This window comes from Rutidosis leptorrhynchoides, chromosome 7 (assembly GCF_046630445.1).
Source record: "Rutidosis leptorrhynchoides isolate AG116_Rl617_1_P2 chromosome 7, CSIRO_AGI_Rlap_v1, whole genome shotgun sequence".
NCBI classification, from domain to species: domain Eukaryota; kingdom Viridiplantae; phylum Streptophyta; class Magnoliopsida; order Asterales; family Asteraceae; genus Rutidosis; species Rutidosis leptorrhynchoides.
This window is the reverse complement of record NC_092339.1, coordinates 199,026,509-199,044,580: the sequence shown is the minus strand read 5'-3', so window position 1 is coordinate 199,044,580 and position 18,072 is coordinate 199,026,509. Positions and strand designations below refer to the sequence as shown.

The following is an 18,072-nucleotide window of genomic DNA, read 5'->3' as shown; positions in this document are numbered from 1 at the left end:
CGCCCAGCCTGGGCGGAGCTGGGCGGCTCGCCTGGACGCACCGTTGGGACCTATCTTACAAGGTACCGTGATTTTTCTGATTTTAGGTATTTTAGGTATATTATGATAGTTTTTTTTTATTATTTATTACTTAATAATGAAAGAGAATAAATATGGACCATTAGATTAAGGGGTATTATAATGTAATTTTTTAATCTAACGGAGATTAAGGGGGTTTTGAAAACATTTATTACGTAATCTAGACTCTCTTTTAATGTATAGTAGGATATGATGTGAAAATAATGTGAGAATCTAAAATTTTATAAGATAAATATTACCTTTATCTAATCTAATGGAGTCTCTAATATCTAGTCTAATACAGTAAAATATTATAATTACAATAGAAATTATAATAAAAATAAAATATATAATTATTTTAAATTCAGTTTTAAGTTTAGTTTTCGATTCAACCGAATTTTGAATGTTCAAAACTGAAAACCGAATTAGAATTCAGTTTCGATTTAGATTTCTCCAAACACCATTTTTAATTTTAAGTTCGTTTATTTCTGGTTTGGTTTCAATCCGGTATTGATACTAAATGGTTCTAACCGAATATTGATCACTCCTATAATTTACTAGTCTTTGAACAAACAATGTGAATTTGAAATTATTTCAGAAAAAGATAACACCTAAAAATATAATAATAAAATAATGTATATATACTAATCATTATTGATTTGAATTTAGTTTTCGATTTAACGGAATTTAAAATTTTCAAAACTGAAAAACGAATTCGGTTTCAGTTTTGATCCATATGAAAACCTTTTTTTCAAATTCGGTTTGATTTTTTCGATTTGATTTCAAACCGAAACACCCATATGAAAAATGGTACAAAGACTTTGTAGAATAAAAGTGAGTTTTTACCTATGATTTGGTGGTGTCAACATTTGAAATTTTAATATCTGAAATTTTAATAGTGATGCTCGAGCGTTAAATTTATTTTGAAAGGTTTTTGGTGATTTGGTAAAATATTACTGGATGTTGAGTGTAGAAAATAATGTGTCAAATCTGATTGGGTGTCAAATTTTCATTTCACCAGTCACTCATTTGACTCACACTTATTTTCGTCAAAATAATGCCTCACTAGGAGGCACCAATATGTTATTGTTCGTTGAGTGTATTGTCACGTCAATTTTTACGACTTTAGATTAGAGTTAACGCTCCATTAATATACTCATCTTAAAAAGCATCTCGATCACAACTTCTTTCACATTTAAGGTTATTTATTTATTTATTTTTAACTCGATTTATAGATCTGACATCTATTTGACATTATATATTGAATACAAACTTAGATACATTTGAACAAATTAACGTATAACTCCTTGAATTCCTTGAAATACTATGATATAAGTTCCTCAATTAAGTTCTATAAATTATATAATATTCATATCCATATCTAATATAACTGAAATATTGAAATAAAATAATTGTTCAATTTGAATACTTCATAACTCCAAAAATAATTGTCCATGTAATACATGACTATTTACAAAATATACTACTAAATATCATAAAACTCCATGTATAATTTTTCACAATTTAATATTTTCAATCATTTATACTTTATATAAATTCAATAAATATCATGCTGAATATAAAGATAGAACTGACATTTATCAAATATACCTTTAAATTCAGCAAAAATTCTTATGATATAATTATTTTGAGACAAATATAGTATTATTTGTATTATAGCACCAAATTTTTTTATTTATAATTGATAAACCTTATAAATACTTATCTAAATACAAATTTGACCCTGAGTCAACTTTTACAAAAAACAAATATAATTATAACTTCCTAGATTTTAATTTACATCATATAAACTAGCATTTTATTATAGTTTCAACCGACAAAAAGTCAATAACAATCATGAAATAAGTTTAATTAAGAGGTGTAATTATGAATAAAAATTAAAATTTTAAAAGAATGAATTCCATTAAAAAAAAATGAAATATATTTCATTTGGACTATTAAATGATTGTTTTACCCAAAAAAAATTTTTTTAAAAAAATGAGTATTGTTAGTTTTAAGTTAAAACTTCGTTAAAAATTTACAATACTCCATTTTTTGATTAACATGTAATAAAACAATACTCGAGAGAAGATTTAACAAAATTCAAATCGAACAAGTGGGAAAATTTTAATTTTTTTATCCAAATTAATGGAAAAATGTATTGTTTTATCAAATGCTAATAAAAGAGGAGTATCGTTACCTTTTTAACGGAGTTCTAACTTAAATGTAGAGATACTCATCTTTTTATTAATATATTTGATAAATAATAAAAGTCTAAATAACCATCTTCATTTAGCTGATTGGTTACCGTCATTCTAAGTATTTGTGAGGTTTCGAGTTTGAGTCTCGTTTGGGGATTTCACAATGCAATTTGTTTTGTAGTTGGTCATGGAGTCATTTGGAGGCATCCTTGTTTGAGCCTATTCTATGGCAGTTGTTGAAGGGGTGCTTCCGGAGGCATCGCTGCCTGAGCTTGTCCTATGACATTTGTTAAGGGGATGCTTCTTAAGGGTGACTACACGCAGCACATGTGCTATGACAGTTATTCGATGAAATATTCTTGACACGAGAAATGAATAAATCGGGTGGTGGGAACTCCTTTGGTGGTCTTCATTGGTGATTTCAATCTCATTGTTAAAAAAAGAAAAAATTACGCCGTTGATACCTGTAGTTTGTTCACATTTTCATCACAACACCTAAAGTTTATTTTTTACGTTGTTGGTACCTAGTTTTTATTAGACTTGCGTGGTTAGTACCCATATCAAATTAACCCCTCACATGTGCCACACATGTGAGGGTAATTTCATCCCTTCAAAAGTTTGGAAAATAACATGAATTATTAGGATTTTAGGAATCATTTTAAAGGTGTGAAATATGAATAAAAAGACCCACCATTTTTCTCCATTGTAACCTTACGAAAGTACCACCTAACATCTACCCCATCGTATGGGCTTTTGGTATGTGCAAGACACTTATTTCTCCCATCACATCGTTGTACTTCATCAGCCAACCTTTCGTATATTAGACGCCGTATTTCGTTCAATCAATTGATCAAGCAGGTAGTGTGCAATGCCAACAAATGCACATGCACATCAAATTATTATGCATATCTTATCGGGTCGTGTTTATCTGGACGTAGAAAACGTGACGTGATGAGATTTACAAACAAATGATGATTTTCAATATCAGATTACAAGAAATTGAAGGAAAAATCATTAAATTGAATATGTTGTTTATCGGAATCTCATTCGCCGTTGAATGGCTACTTCATTTCATGGGAAAGGTTTTAATATTCTACTTGTTATAATGATGAATGAAAATGAAATTTATGTACCTGTACGTCATCTTGTATTGATGTCTAAGGTCAAAGAGAAAAAGAGAAAGTGAAGCAGATGAATTTATTTTCCAAATGTGTAAAGGGACTAAATTACCCTCACATGTGTGGCACATGTGAAAGGTTAATTTGATATGGGTACTAACCACGCAAGTCTAATAAAAATTAGGTACTAACGACGTAAAAAATAAACTTTAGGTGTTGTGATGAAAATTTGAACAATTTTCTCTAAAAAAAATCATTTAAAAGTCAAAATGAATAGAGATTACCTTTTATGAAAAACTAAAGTAAAAAATATTTTAATATTTTAATTTTTGTTGTAAATTTAGTAGTAAAATATGGATGGTAATTAGTCAAATATGGATAGTAAAATTTGTACTATATATATATGTGTAATGTAAGTTACAAAAACACATATATACATCTTAATACACATCTTTCTCTCAAACTTAACACACACATTCTTTTTCTCTCTCTCTCACACACACACATGAAACACACAAACACATTCATGTTTGAAATATGAATAAATCGGAGAATCAGGCCACTAAAGGTAGTTATAAGCCTACTGAATTATAACACGTTATCAGCACGAAGAGCTTAGTGTAATCAAAGGATATCTCAAACGATCACGAGTCACTAATCAAGGTATGAAATTATTAATAATTTTCAGACTCAGACATATCAAATTTTGGACTACCAACTTTTTTTTTATTAAGTTCTTAGTGCATTTGTATTGTTCTTATTATATGGTTGGCTCTGCCACCTAAATTATATATGGTCGACACTGTCGCCTAACTATCATTTATGTTTACTAACTTTTATTAACTTCACTAACATTTATATTTATGTTATTTAAGTTATATATGGTCGGTTATACCACCTGAATTATATTTATGTAATCTAACTTTTATTAACTTCACTAACATTTATATTTATGTTATTTAAGTTATATATGGTCGGTTATACCGCATGAATTATTTTTTCTGTAATCTAACTCTTATTAACTTCACTAACATTTATATTTATGTTAATAAGACCTCATGATTGTACGCAACACGTCATTTGACAACACGGTACTTTATGTACGCAACACGTCATTTGACAACACGGTACCATGGGTCGAGATTAATTCCGATCAATACGAATACGATGGGGTCTTTATATGTTATCTAACATTTATGATTGCTTATGCAATTAATCATTATTTATTTCATGCATACTAATATTTATTCTTAAAATTTATTATTTATGTATAATTTCTTATTTTGGTTGATCATTTATGGTGTCTGCTCCAGAAAGTAAGCTTCAAAGATAAATGGTAGGTAAGGGTTTGTTTTGTTTTATGGATCTTGATTATTTTTACTCCATATAATTTGTTTACCAGTTAAAAAAAAAATGGGGAAAGCAACACGTGGGCCACTAACCCAACTACCCATTTTCAGTAAAGGAACATGTGGTCTAGTAACTTTAAATATCCACTTTCAAAACAACTAAAATAAGGTGTTTCCATAAAATTAAAGAATTCGTGATTTTGATTTTAGATACCAAGTACATGAAGAAAAATTAAAATATCAACATATTTTTTGAACAAAAAGTACAGAAAGTTTGTAGCTAAAAGTGAACAAATAAATTGGGCCACTCGGCCAACTAGTTTGCTAAAGGGACTTCTAAGCCAACGAGTCTTATACTACAGATTTATTTAACATGAAGAAATAAAATAGATGAACGATGATGTGGAGATCACGATTAAAATCCTTGTATCTGTTTCGGACGTCCAGTCACCCAACAATTAAGATCCGTATTATTTGAAAGTATATTGGGGCCTTATTGTCACAAATTAAATATGATGAATAATAATGATATGCGTTATTATGTGGGATCCTAGATAATAAAGCCAACATAGTGGGAGGGGTTAGTGAATTATTTGTTGAGATGATAAAGTAAAAATAGGATTATGGTGAGCTGGACAAAGAGCTTTATATACTCCGTATTTGATTAAAATATATATTACGAGTATATTTTATTTTTATTATCTTATCTTATATACAATCAAGTAAAAATAAAAAAACCTTGAAATTTTAGAAACAACATGGTAATTGATTTGTAGAGGGTTTACGTTTAATAATGGAAAGTTAAAAAGATAGTCAAATTGTTACAACGAACAAGGGTTCAATTGGATGTTTCTTAAAAAAAAAAAATCCAAATTTTCAGTTATTTGATTTTTTTTTTAAAGAAAAAAAAATTCGCGGGTACGGGTGATGGATCCAATGAATCCGCATCCACGACCGCGGGTGCTATCCCTAATTGTGACAAGTACAAATCAACTAAAAGTCTAAAAGATAAATGCTCTTATAGGGACCAAATGTTCACAATAATTGCCTAAGCTAGATATGAAACAAATAGTTCATAAAAAAAATGCATCTAAAGCTTCTACTGAAAATTAATGTGCAAGGTACAACATATAACTATATGGTCAAATTCATTTGAGCCTTCGGAGTCACAAGTATATGATGTATATATATTACTCAATTAACAAAATAGTAAATCGAAATTAATTCATATGAATAGTAAAACGAAATTAATTAATTTACTATTCACATAAAAGGCGCATATTATAAAAGCGCATATGATGAAGAACGCATATGGTGAAAAACACAGCGCATATGATTAAAAGCGTATATGGTGAAAAGAATATTGAGAAAAAATCACCAATGTTTCTTGAAAGAATTCAAGGTTATATATATATATGGACCAATTCATCCATCACGTGGACCATTTTGATATTTAATGGTTCTAATAGACGCATCTATCAGATGGTCTCATGTTTGTGTGTTATCAAGCCGTAATATGGCATTTACAAAGTTTCTTGCACAAATTATTAAATTAAGAACACATTATTCTGATTACACCATTAAAAGGATGAGACTTGATAATGCTGGTGAGTTAACATCTCAAGCATTTAATGATTATTATATGTCTACAAGGATTGTTGTTGAACATCCAGTTGCTCATGTGCATACACAAAATTGGTTTAGCTGAATCAATAGATAAACGCTTGCAGCTAATAACTAGACAATTGAAAATGAGTACAAAACTCTCAATATTTATATGGGGACATGTAAATTTACATGATGTGACATTAATTCGCATTAAATCAAGTGCAAGTTATAAATATTCTCCATTACCAACTTAATTTTGGTGGAGACCAAATATTTTTCATCTTAGAACATTTGGTTGTGCAGTGTATTTTTAATTGAACAACCACAACAAATGGTTCCTCAAAGAAGGATTGAAATATATGTTAGATATTAAACATCTTCAATCATAAGATATATTGAACCCATGACGGGTGATGTTTTTACATCAAGTTTTGTCGATTATCACTTTAATGAAACATTGATCCCTAGATTAGGGGGAGAAATAAAAAATATAAAGAAAATGATGTTTCATGGTGTGAACCTCAATTAATGTATCTTGATCCTCGCACAAAAGAGTGCGAGATCGAAGTTCAATAAATAATGCATATGCAAGAACTTGCGAATAAATTTCCTGATGCATTTACAGATATAAAAAAAGGTGACTAAATCATATATACCAGCGATAAATGCTCCAGCTCGAACTGAAATTCCAAAAGCTGGCAATAATGTCACTGTTGAGTCTTTGCCACGCATCAAACGTGGAAGATCAATTGGTTCCGAAGATAAAAATCCTCGAAAAAGAAAATCAGCTGATAATGAGGTAAAAGAAAGTGTTCAAGAAGAACCACAAATCAATACTCCTTCTGCAGAGGATATTGATAAATGTAAATACATAAATTGCAATAAATTATGCAATATTATGGAACTGAAATGAAATGAAAAATCTTGATGAGATATTTTCATATAATGTTACAATGACATCATGAATAAAGATGATGATCTGGAACCAAAATCTGTCATTGAATATCAAAATAGACGTGATTGAGCTCAACGGAAAGGAGCAATACGAGCTGAATTAGAATCGCTCAATAAAAGAAAAGTTTTTGGATCAATCGTTATCACTTTTAAAGATGTGAAATAATGGGATACAAATGAATTTTTATCCGAAAAGAAATATGCAAATGAAGTTACAAGGCAAAACTAGACTTGTAACTCAAGATTTCTCACAAAGACCAGAAATGAATTATGAGAAAAACTTATCTTTATGTAATGGATACAATTACTTATTAGATACTTAATCAACCTGGTAGTTACTTAAATGCATCTCATGGATGTTGTTACTACTTATCTATATGGATCACTTGATAGTGATATATATGAATATACCTAAAGGGTTTAAGGTATCAGAAACATCTAATACAAAACCTAAAGAAATGTGTTCCATTGAATCACAAAGATTTTTATATGGTTTGATACAATAGTATAACGGATTAAGTGATTACTTGATAAGAAAAGTGTATACATATAAACTTATTTGCACATATGTTTTAATTATGAAAACAATGACCAGATATATATATATCGTAGTTATTTATGTCAATGGTCTTAACATCATATGAACAAATAAAGAGATCTATGAAATCATTCAACTTCTAAAGAATTAATTTGAAATGAAAGATTTTGAAAAAAAACCAAGTATTACCTTGGATTGCAAATTGAACATATGCCTAATTGTTTACTTGTACATCAAACAACTTATACCGAAAAGATTTTTAAATTTTTTAAAGTCAAAACCATTGGTTGTTAGATCGCTCAATATTGACACTGATCCATTTCATCCCCGAGAAGATCATAAAGATCTTTACGGATCAGAAGTCCCATATCTTAGTGCAATTGGGGTTATTATGTATTTTACAAATTATACAAGATCTGACTTTTCTTTTGCAGTTAATTTATTGACAAGGTTCAGCTCAGCCCCTACCAAAAGACATTGGAATGGGATCAAACAAATAGTTTGATACCTTCGGGGAACTACTGATTTATAATTATTTTATTCTAACAACTCGAAACAAGATTTGTTTGGTTATACAGATGCAGATTATTTATCTGATCTACATAAAGCTAAATCTCAAACTGGATATGTATTCCTAAATGGAGGCACCACAATATCATGACGTTCTCAAAACAAACACTTGTTGAAACATAATCAAATCATGCCGAAGTGATTGCATTACATGAAACTACTCGGGAATGATTTTAGTTAAGATCAATGATACAAATCATTATTGATTCTTGTGGACTAGAACGCTATAAAAGCCCAACAACTATCTGTGAAGATAATACAGCTTACATAGTACAAATGAAAGAAGAGTATCAAAAATGACAGAACAAAACGTAAATGCTGACGAGGCGCTAAAGCTATAAACGGTCTTAACGGTCATAAGTTTGATGGAAAAGAATGGTATATTGGTAAGGCTCAGAAAAAGACTGAAAGGGAATAGGAATTGAAACAACAGTTTGAGCAAACCATGAAGGAGACTGTAGACAAATCACATGGGCCAAACTTGTACATAAAAGATTCAGATGATACAGTTTCAGATGAAAACCTCAGATTCTTCTCATATACTCAAGATCTCGTAAAAGACAACCAGATTAAAATGAGATACGTTCAATCAACAACTCTGCTGATCTTTATACCAAAGCACTGTCAATCGCTGTTTTCAAAACATACGTTCACAATATTGGCATGAGGCAAGTTCAAAAGATGTGACGACTCAGCATTGTCTACTTGAGGGGGAGTCAACTCTATGCTGCACTCTTTTTCCCTTAGCTAAAGTTTTATCCCACTGGGTTTTCTTTAGCAAGGTTTTTAACGAGGCAGTATTAATTGCTCTTTAAAAAAAAAAAATTACCATCCAAGGGGGAGTGTTGTAAATTTAGTAGTAAAATATGGATGGTAATTAGTCAAATATGGATAGTAAAATTTGTACTATATATATATGTGTAATGTAAGTTACAAAAACACATATATACATCTTAATACACATCTTTCTCTCAAACTTAACACACACATTCTTTTTCTCTCTCTCTCTCACACACACATGAAACACACAAACACATTCATGTTTGAAATATGAATAAATCGAAGAATCAGCCACTAAAGGTAGTTATAAGCCTACTGAATTATAACAATTTTAACGAATCTGAATTTTTAAAAATGAAAGAAAACTATTGCTTAAAAAATTTAAAGATCCCAAATTAACTCACTTTATCTCAATTCTTTTCAGCGCCTAAACTAATTTCACTTTCAAAATCCCCCAAAAATCTCCGTTCGCGAGACGGAAACGAAACGGATCGCTGCTCTTTTAAGAACCCTAATCCATAACCGATTGCTTTTCTCAATCGATCTTAATGGATTTTTTTAAAAACATCGCTAGAGATATAAACACATGTATTTTCTCAGTCGTGTAAGTAATCTATTTGTTCAATCGATTACTTAATCGAAATCGATTTGTTCTATCGATTTCTGTGGAAGTTCCCAATCGAATTTTTGAATACAAATATGAAAATTGATCTGATCAATATATGATAAATGATTGCTTTTCTTCAAACTTTTGCAATCTCTAGGGTTTAATTTGATGGGTATTTGTAAAACTCGTTGGGTCTTATTCTAATCTCAAAACCGATTAATTGTGTGAAATTCACCACCGTCAGGTATGTTCGTCATTGATTATTTCAATTTTTTTGTAATATTCTCCAACATATGATGCCCAACATATGATGTTTTTTTCACTTAAAAGGATAAATCAACTTTCAAAATTAATGTGTTTCTTTGGTAAATTTGATTATGATTTTGTACGGTAACACTTATTGAATTGAACTGTTGGTTGATTATTTAATCTGTTTATGGTATAACTGCTACAACTACGAGTATATGGAAGGTTATTTTTTCCTAGTAATGTTCAAGCCATGGTTTGTTATGTAAAAAGTTGATATTTGCTCTCTAAGTTTACTATCATAAGCCTTTTGGAGCTAATTGTTTGATAACTTTAGCTTGAAGTCAGACCATGCATATATGTTGTAATGTTAACATAACTAGGATTTATGAAGTATATTATGAGTATTTGTTTATTATGCATGTTAGTTACTAACTGGTATCTCCTATATTTATATGTATAATAATAATTCATATGATATGATATGATTAGTTGAACAGATGAAAACGTATTTTAATATAAATATTAGAGGAATATTCATTTGAGTCCATAAATTAAGTTGAGATTCAAGGGACCAATGAGAGCGCGGCATGTGTCGCGAAAATCACATGTGATTGAAAAAAATTAAAAAAAAAATTTTCGAAAAAAAATTCAAAAATTTTTTTTCGAAATTTTTATTTTTTATTTTTTTTACAATCACATGTGATTTACCTGCACAATCACATGTGATTGAATTGTACAATCACATGTGATTGGATTTGCCATGCATAATCACATGTGATTGGATTTACAATCACATGTGATTGACATGCATAATCACATATGATTTAAAAAAAAATTCGAAAAAAAAAAATTCAAAAAAAAAAATTCGAAAAAAAAAAGTTTGAAAAAAAAAATTTTGAAAAAAAAATATTTCAAAAAAAAAAATTTCGAATTTTTTTTTCCAATCACATGTGATTTTCGCGCCACATGTCGCGTTCTCATTGATCCCTTTGTTTTCAAGCAAATTTATGGATGCAAGTGATTACAACTCATAAATACTAACAAGAAGTTACTTTTATAATGTTTCTTCATAGCTACATAAATGTGTAGTAGTTATGATCAAATATTATTCGATGTGGCAGCTCAAAGTAAAAATAATTTTTTTGGTGTAAATTTCATTGTATGTTTATTTTTACGCATATACATACTGTGTCTTATTATGTACCATAATGTAGGAATTGGAAGGCAATTCTTTAAAGACTTCTATTCACTTTCACACTTCCGGATTTACTAGAGCTGAAAACGTTGAAGGTAGTCTTCGATGGAACAAAATGAAAGGTATAGTGAGCTCGACCACGAGGATCTACCTATATAGGCAAGCTCTCTGATATATTAGTCTCCATAATTAGTCATATGGTTAGTTAAAGATGTGTCATTATATTTTTATTTTTTTCTCCATTGTCACAGCGATTACATGATTAAATTAACAATGAATAATTATGATAAATGCCGACTTCAAACTCAATATATCATCTTCTGTCATGCAATAGTTGTCTTTAAGTATAAACCTACAACAACATCATAGATAGGATTAGATTTTTTTTAAGAATATATGTCTCTAACTTAACAAAACCTGACCCGGTCACTTCTCTAACCCTTATGCTATTCAATATTTAAAAAGTTTTGAGTTGGATACGCAAATAAGTTGATGTAGACCTAGTCACTTTCCTAATACTAATGCTTTATAACATTATATGGATATTTTTTATTTCAGGCGAAGGTAGGACGTGAAGCAGAATTCGAATATTCTTTACGCAAGCTTCGTGGTGCAAAAGCAAATATTTTTGTTGAAGCTGATGAGATACATGTATAGTACTAACTTTTTCGTTGCAATCTTTACGAGTTACCTGCTGATGTCTTATTTGTATGTCTTAATAAAAAAATAAAGGCTAATAGATTTATGTATTTTTTTATAGGAAACTATACTTGCTGTTAGAAGTCTTCCTAAAGCACGCTTCTTGGATTTGTTCGATGCCAAGTACATTAAAGCAGTTATTGTAAGCAACTGCCACTTTTTGATCTGTTGCTATTGTTTAATAGAAATGTCAGGTCATACAGTTCAGTTTCTAATTGTTATTCGTATATGTTCTAGATTGTTGTTGGATTAATGGTCTGTCAACAATCTGGAGGAATTAATGGGATAGGCTTTTATGTAAGCGAACCGTTTCAAACTGCTGGTATGTAGTACAGTTCTTTTAACTACAACGCGAAACCTTTCAAACCATTTCGATCATGTTTCGAAATCCACAATTTCCTTTGCTAAATAAAACTTGTAATGTGAAGGACCTTTATCTTACATAGCTGGATTGTTGCTTATGCCTTCCTGTAATGATTCTTGGTGTGATTTTTGTGGACAAATCAGGAAGAAGAGCTCTCCCTCTGGTAACCACACTATCACTCGCACCGCCAAATTTGAGCTTGTTTAGACGATTACTATCACTCACACCGTACAAAGCTGGACTGTTATATATACATGTTTGGGTGGCAGTTTTTATTTGCCTATTGAAAATTGATACTCATATTAGTCTTAAAAATTAATCTAGTTTGTTACTACTGCTCGTATCGTAGGGGGTGAGTTTATGATGCAAAGTCTGATTGATTTTATTTTACTTGTCTTGGTTTCAGGTAACGGATACACATTTTATGCAAACCCGTTAGTGAGGGCCTGAAACAACTTTTTGTCAGAGTGGTCACACTGTTATCTTTTCGAAGTATGCGATCAATGCGGAACTGATAAGGATTTATTCATAGATTGTACCATGTATGGCCGAACGTACTGAAAGTACATTTATTGGTTCGTTATAGGATGTTTGATTCTATATGTTTAAGTAAAATATAATAGAGATAGTTCCTTTAACTTTAAGTCTGTTGTTTACATTGTTGATTTCCTATTCTGTTGTATTGAATTTACAGGTGGAAACAAAGCTAAAGATTAAGCCCGAAGCCAACCTGATCCTAAAGAACAAATCCATTAACACTAAAGGTTAGTATCTCCACAAGCATTGAGCTGTTTCTGTTTCTCAATGTTGTATCGAATATTGTTTCTTATACGTCGAGTTTATTTAAAAGGGTATTATGCCCTGTTTGTCTTGAAAATGTCAGTGATCCCAAAATTAAAGAGTTCATAGAGAAATGTATGCTAGAGAGCTTTTAGAACATGCGTTTGTCGAGCCCAAGAATCTCAAACAATCAGCTAAATATCCATTAGCAGCACTTAATGCCCGCGTTATTGAACTTTGTAGGATGCATCAAGAAAACGAGTTTAGAACGAGAGGCACCAAATCTTTTTATACATGAAGTCATATCAGTCATCCCGGTTTTTATTATTGTTGAATCAGTGGTGATAATGAAGGTGCAGTTTCTGCACGATGTATGGATGATCTCTATAATTCATTTGTCACTCGCTGAAGGTCAACTGCACTTCGTATGTTCATGTTTTAGTGGTGACGATAAAGGTGCAGCTGCACATCGTATATTTTTTGGAGTCAACTTTGAGCACCAGGATGTCAAACCAACAAGAGTCAACAAGTTGATCTTTATCAATGTGATGGAGCCAGCAGTTCTGAAAAGTAGCGACAACAAATAGCTGAGATAGAGAAACAGGTACTTGCTAACAGTCTGAATGAACATCAGTTTTATTGCCTTACTACATAAATTGTTTTTGTGTACGATTGTTGTTCTTGTTTTGTATAAATTGTTATGAAGATTATGTTCTAATGTTCAGTAACAATCAGATAAAATTTGACTTGCTAACATTGACTTTATATTTGATTTGTATCCTTTAGGCAAAAGAAGCGAGTCAACTAACGGCTGTCACCACCCGGACCACAAATGTTCACCGTAATGAACTTATTGTAACCACCACAAGTCCTTATGAACAAGCTGCATTTGGTTCCAAGACGGATTGGCGTGTGAGAGCAATATCATCTACAAACCTTTATCTCCGTGTGAACCACATATATGTAAACTAACATAAAGGTAAAATCACTTCGACTTCTTTATGTTGTGTAGTGCATCCATGTTTCAAAGACCTTACATCTTATGTGTTGTATTTAATTTATGTGCAGCAAATGGGGTACACATACATCATGCTAAGCTTTCTACGTTAAGAAATGCCATGTGGACACTATCAAATTTCTGCCGGGGGAAACCGCATCCTTCAAAGACTTGGTTGTTTTTTTTTATTAATTGTCAAATGTTACTTTACTCATATGTTCGATATCATTTTTTTAAGTTAATTATGTTTAGTGTTGTTTTCAACAAAATTATGTATTGAATCTTTTATTTTATTTTATGAAATTTCTATTTACTTTGAATGTCACATTCCATTTCTAGAAATACGTATGTATATGTACGTATGTATATGTATATATATATATATATATATATATATATATATATATATATATATATATATATATATATATATATATATATAGGCCATTGCAATGTATTTTTTAGAACTTTAAAATTGGTTACCAAAAGGTCCTAATACATGCTTTTTAGGACCATTTTTAGGAATAATAGGTCCATTTTTAAGGGTTCTATTATGTTAATAGGACCCTACATTACAAGAAAAAAGGCTTTTTGAAACCCACTGAAGGTCCTATTATAGGACCTTTATAGAACCTTTATTTTTAGGGATCTTCTACATTCCTGTCGGTCTTGTGATTCCTAATAGCATAACCTATTAGGACTTTAAGAAGGATTCCATGAACATATTAGGACCTTCATTCATGGGTTCCATTAGCTTATTTAGGATATTATGACTCTTTTTTAAGGATCCTAATATGTTTTTAGGACCCTTTTAATAAAGTCCTTATATGTTTTAAGATTTAACTATTCGATTATAAGACCATAAATAATGTCTTAATAGGTTAATAGAACCCTTCGTAAGGTCCTAATAGGTTACGCTATTAGGACTCATAAAACCCAATTGGGACAGGGGTGTGGGAGGTCACTTAAAATAAGGGTCCTTTCAGCCTAAAGTGCCTATCAGGGTACATAATAGAACCTTTCAGCAGGTTCTCAAAGACCAGTTCTTTTGTAGTATCCTTAAAAATAATTTTATTAGGACCCTTTATGTGGTACTAAAGTAACATTTGTGCATATTAGGACTTTTTTCCTTGGTACCAAACTAGTATATCGTTAGATTAGGACTCTGTTTATTGGTACTAATGTAAATTTTTTTTACAATAGGACCATTTTTTTGTCCTTACGAATTATAAATTTTTATTAGGACACTTTTGTTGGTACTTATATCATCTATTTTTACTTTTTGAGACGCCCTGTGTATGTCTCAATTTCAAAAAATATCTCCTAATATGTATTTTAAGGACCTTTCTTTGTGGTTGTTAATTATATTATAGGACCTGATAATTGGTTTCATAATCTTATGACCTTTTAGGACACTTTTTAGTTTCAATACTTTATACGACCGCGTTAGATACAACCCCCATTGGTAGGTCCTATCAAGCCCAAAGGTCATATAAAGTGGCTTTATATGACCAAATTGGGGGTCCTATAGGAGCATTTTTCTTGTAGTGTGTTGTAGGAAAATTCTGCTAACGGAAGGTGTCGATCCCAACTGTTTCCGAAATCAATAACGCATGCTCGTAGCATGTCTTCAAGCGTTTGTATCGTCCTTTCACTCTGCCCATCAGTTTGTAGATGATAGGCAGTACTCATGTCTAGACGAGTTCCTAATGCTTGCTGTAATGTCTGCCAGAATCTTGAAATAAATCTGCCATCCCTATTAGAGATAATAGAGATTGGTATTCCATGTCTGGAGACGACTTCCTTCAAATATAGTCGTGCTAACTTCTCCATCTTGTCATCTTCTCTTATTGGCAGGAAGTGTGCTGATTTAGTGAGACGATCAACTATTAACCAAATAGTATCAAAACCACTTGCAGTCCTTGGAAATTTAGTGATGAAATCCATGGTAATGTTTTCCCATTTCCATTCCGGGATTTCGGGTTGTTGAAGTAGACCTGATGGTTTCTGATGCTCCGCTTTGACCTTAGAACACGTCAAACATTCTCCTACGTATTTAGCAACATCGCCTTTCATACCGGCCACCAAAAATGTTTCTTGAGATCCTTGTACATCTTCCCCGTTCCAGGATGTATTGAGTATCTGGTTTTATGAGCTTCTCTAAGTACCATTTCTATCATATCTCCAAATTTTGGTACCCAAATCCTTTCAGCCCTATACCGGGTTCCGTCTTCCCGAATATTAAGATGCTTCTCCGATCCTTTGGGTATTTCATCCTTTAAATTTCCCTCTTTTAAAACTCCTTGTTGCGCCTCCTTTATTTGAGTAGTAAGGTTAGTGCGAATCATTATATTCATAGCTTTTACTCGAATGGGTTCTCTGTCCTTTCTGCTCAAGGCGTCGGCTACCACATTTGCCTTTCCCGGGTGGTAACGAATCTCAAAGTCGTAATCATTCAACAATTCAATCCACCTGCGCCGCCTCATGTTTAGTTGTTTCTGATTAAATATGTGTTGAAGACTTTTGTGGTCGGTATATATAATACTTTTAACCCCATATAAGTGGTGCCTCCAAGTCTTTAATGCAAAAACAACCGCGCCTAATTTCAAATCATGCATCGTATAATTCTGCTCGTGAATCTTCAATTGTCTAGATGCATAAGCAATTACTTTTATTTGTTGCATTAATACACAACCGAGACCTTGCTTTGAGGCGTCATAATATATCACAAAATCATCATTCCCTTCAGGTAATGACAATATAGGTGCCGTAGTTAACTTTTTCTTCAACAATTGAAACGCTTTCTCTTGTTCATATTTCCATTCAAATTTCTTCCCTTTATGCGTTAATGCAGTCAAGGGTTTTGCTATTTTGGAAAAATCTTGGATGAATCTTTTGTAGTAACGAGCTAGTCCTAAAAATTGGTGTATATATTTCGGAGTTTTCGGGGTTTCCCACTTTTCAACATTTTCAATCTTTGCTGGATCCACCTGAATACCTTCTTTGTTCACTATATGACCAAGGAATTGAACTTCTTCCAACCAAAATGCACACTTTGAAAACTTAGCGTACAGTTTTTCTTTCCTTAACAACTCTAGCACTTTTCTCAAATGCTCTTTGTGCTCTTGGTCATTCTTTGAGTAAATAAGTATGTCATCGATGAAAACAATGACAAACTTGTTAAGGTATGGTCCACACACTCGGTTCATGAGGTCCATGAACACAGCTGGTGCGTTAGTCAACCCAAACGGCATAACCATAAACTCGTGATGACCGTAACGCGTCCTAAAAGCAGTCTTTGGAATATCATCCTCCTTCACCCGCATTTGATGATACCCAGAACGTAAATCAATCTTCGAATAAACCGACGAGCCTTGTAGTTGATCAAATAAGTCGTCGATTCTTGGTAGTGGGTAGCGGTTCTTGATGGTAAGTTTGTTCAACTCTCGGTAGTCGATACACAACCTAAATGTACCATCCTTCTTCTTGACAAACAAAACAGGAGCTCCCTACGGTGATGTGCTTGGTCGAATGAAACCACGCTCTAAAAGTTCCTGTAACTGACTTTGTAATTCTTTCATTTCGCTGGGTACGAGTCTGTATTTAGCACGAGCTATTGGTGTAGCTCCTGGTACAAGGTCTATTTGAAATTCAACGGATCGATGTGGGGGCAATCCCGGTAATTCTTTCGGAAATACATCGGGAAATTCTTTTGCGACGGGAACATCACTGATGTTCTTTTCTTCAGGTTTAACTTCCTCGATGTGTGCTAGAATGATGTAACAATCATTTCTTATTAGTTTTTGCGCCTTCAAACTACTAATAAGATTTAATTTCGAGTTGTTCTTTTCTCCGTACACCATTAAAGGTTTTCCTTTTTCGCGCATAATACGAATCACATTTTTGTAACAAACGACCTCTGCTCTCACTTTTTTCAACCAATCCATGCCAATTATTACATCAAAACTCCCTAACTTGACTGGTATTAAATGAATTTTAAACGTTT

General features: G+C 31.8%; 1 long non-coding RNA gene across 8 annotated transcripts; it reads left to right on the top strand.

Annotated features, from left to right (window-relative positions):
• Positions 1-9,608: 9,608 nt before the first annotated feature.
• On the top strand, positions 9,609-14,344 carry LOC139857921 (uncharacterized). Of its 8 annotated transcripts, XR_011762738.1 has the most exons (11): positions 9,609-9,779; positions 11,246-11,385; positions 11,785-11,877; positions 11,987-12,067; positions 12,163-12,247; positions 12,354-12,452; positions 12,696-12,864; positions 12,984-13,053; positions 13,313-13,673; positions 13,856-14,048; positions 14,138-14,344. It is a non-coding gene; the product is annotated as an uncharacterized lncRNA (long non-coding RNA). The 8 variants fall into 8 exon arrangements; XR_011762735.1 differs by having other exon boundaries at positions 12,354-12,864; XR_011762737.1 differs by having other exon boundaries at positions 12,163-12,452.
• Positions 14,345-18,072: the final 3,728 nt, after the last annotated feature.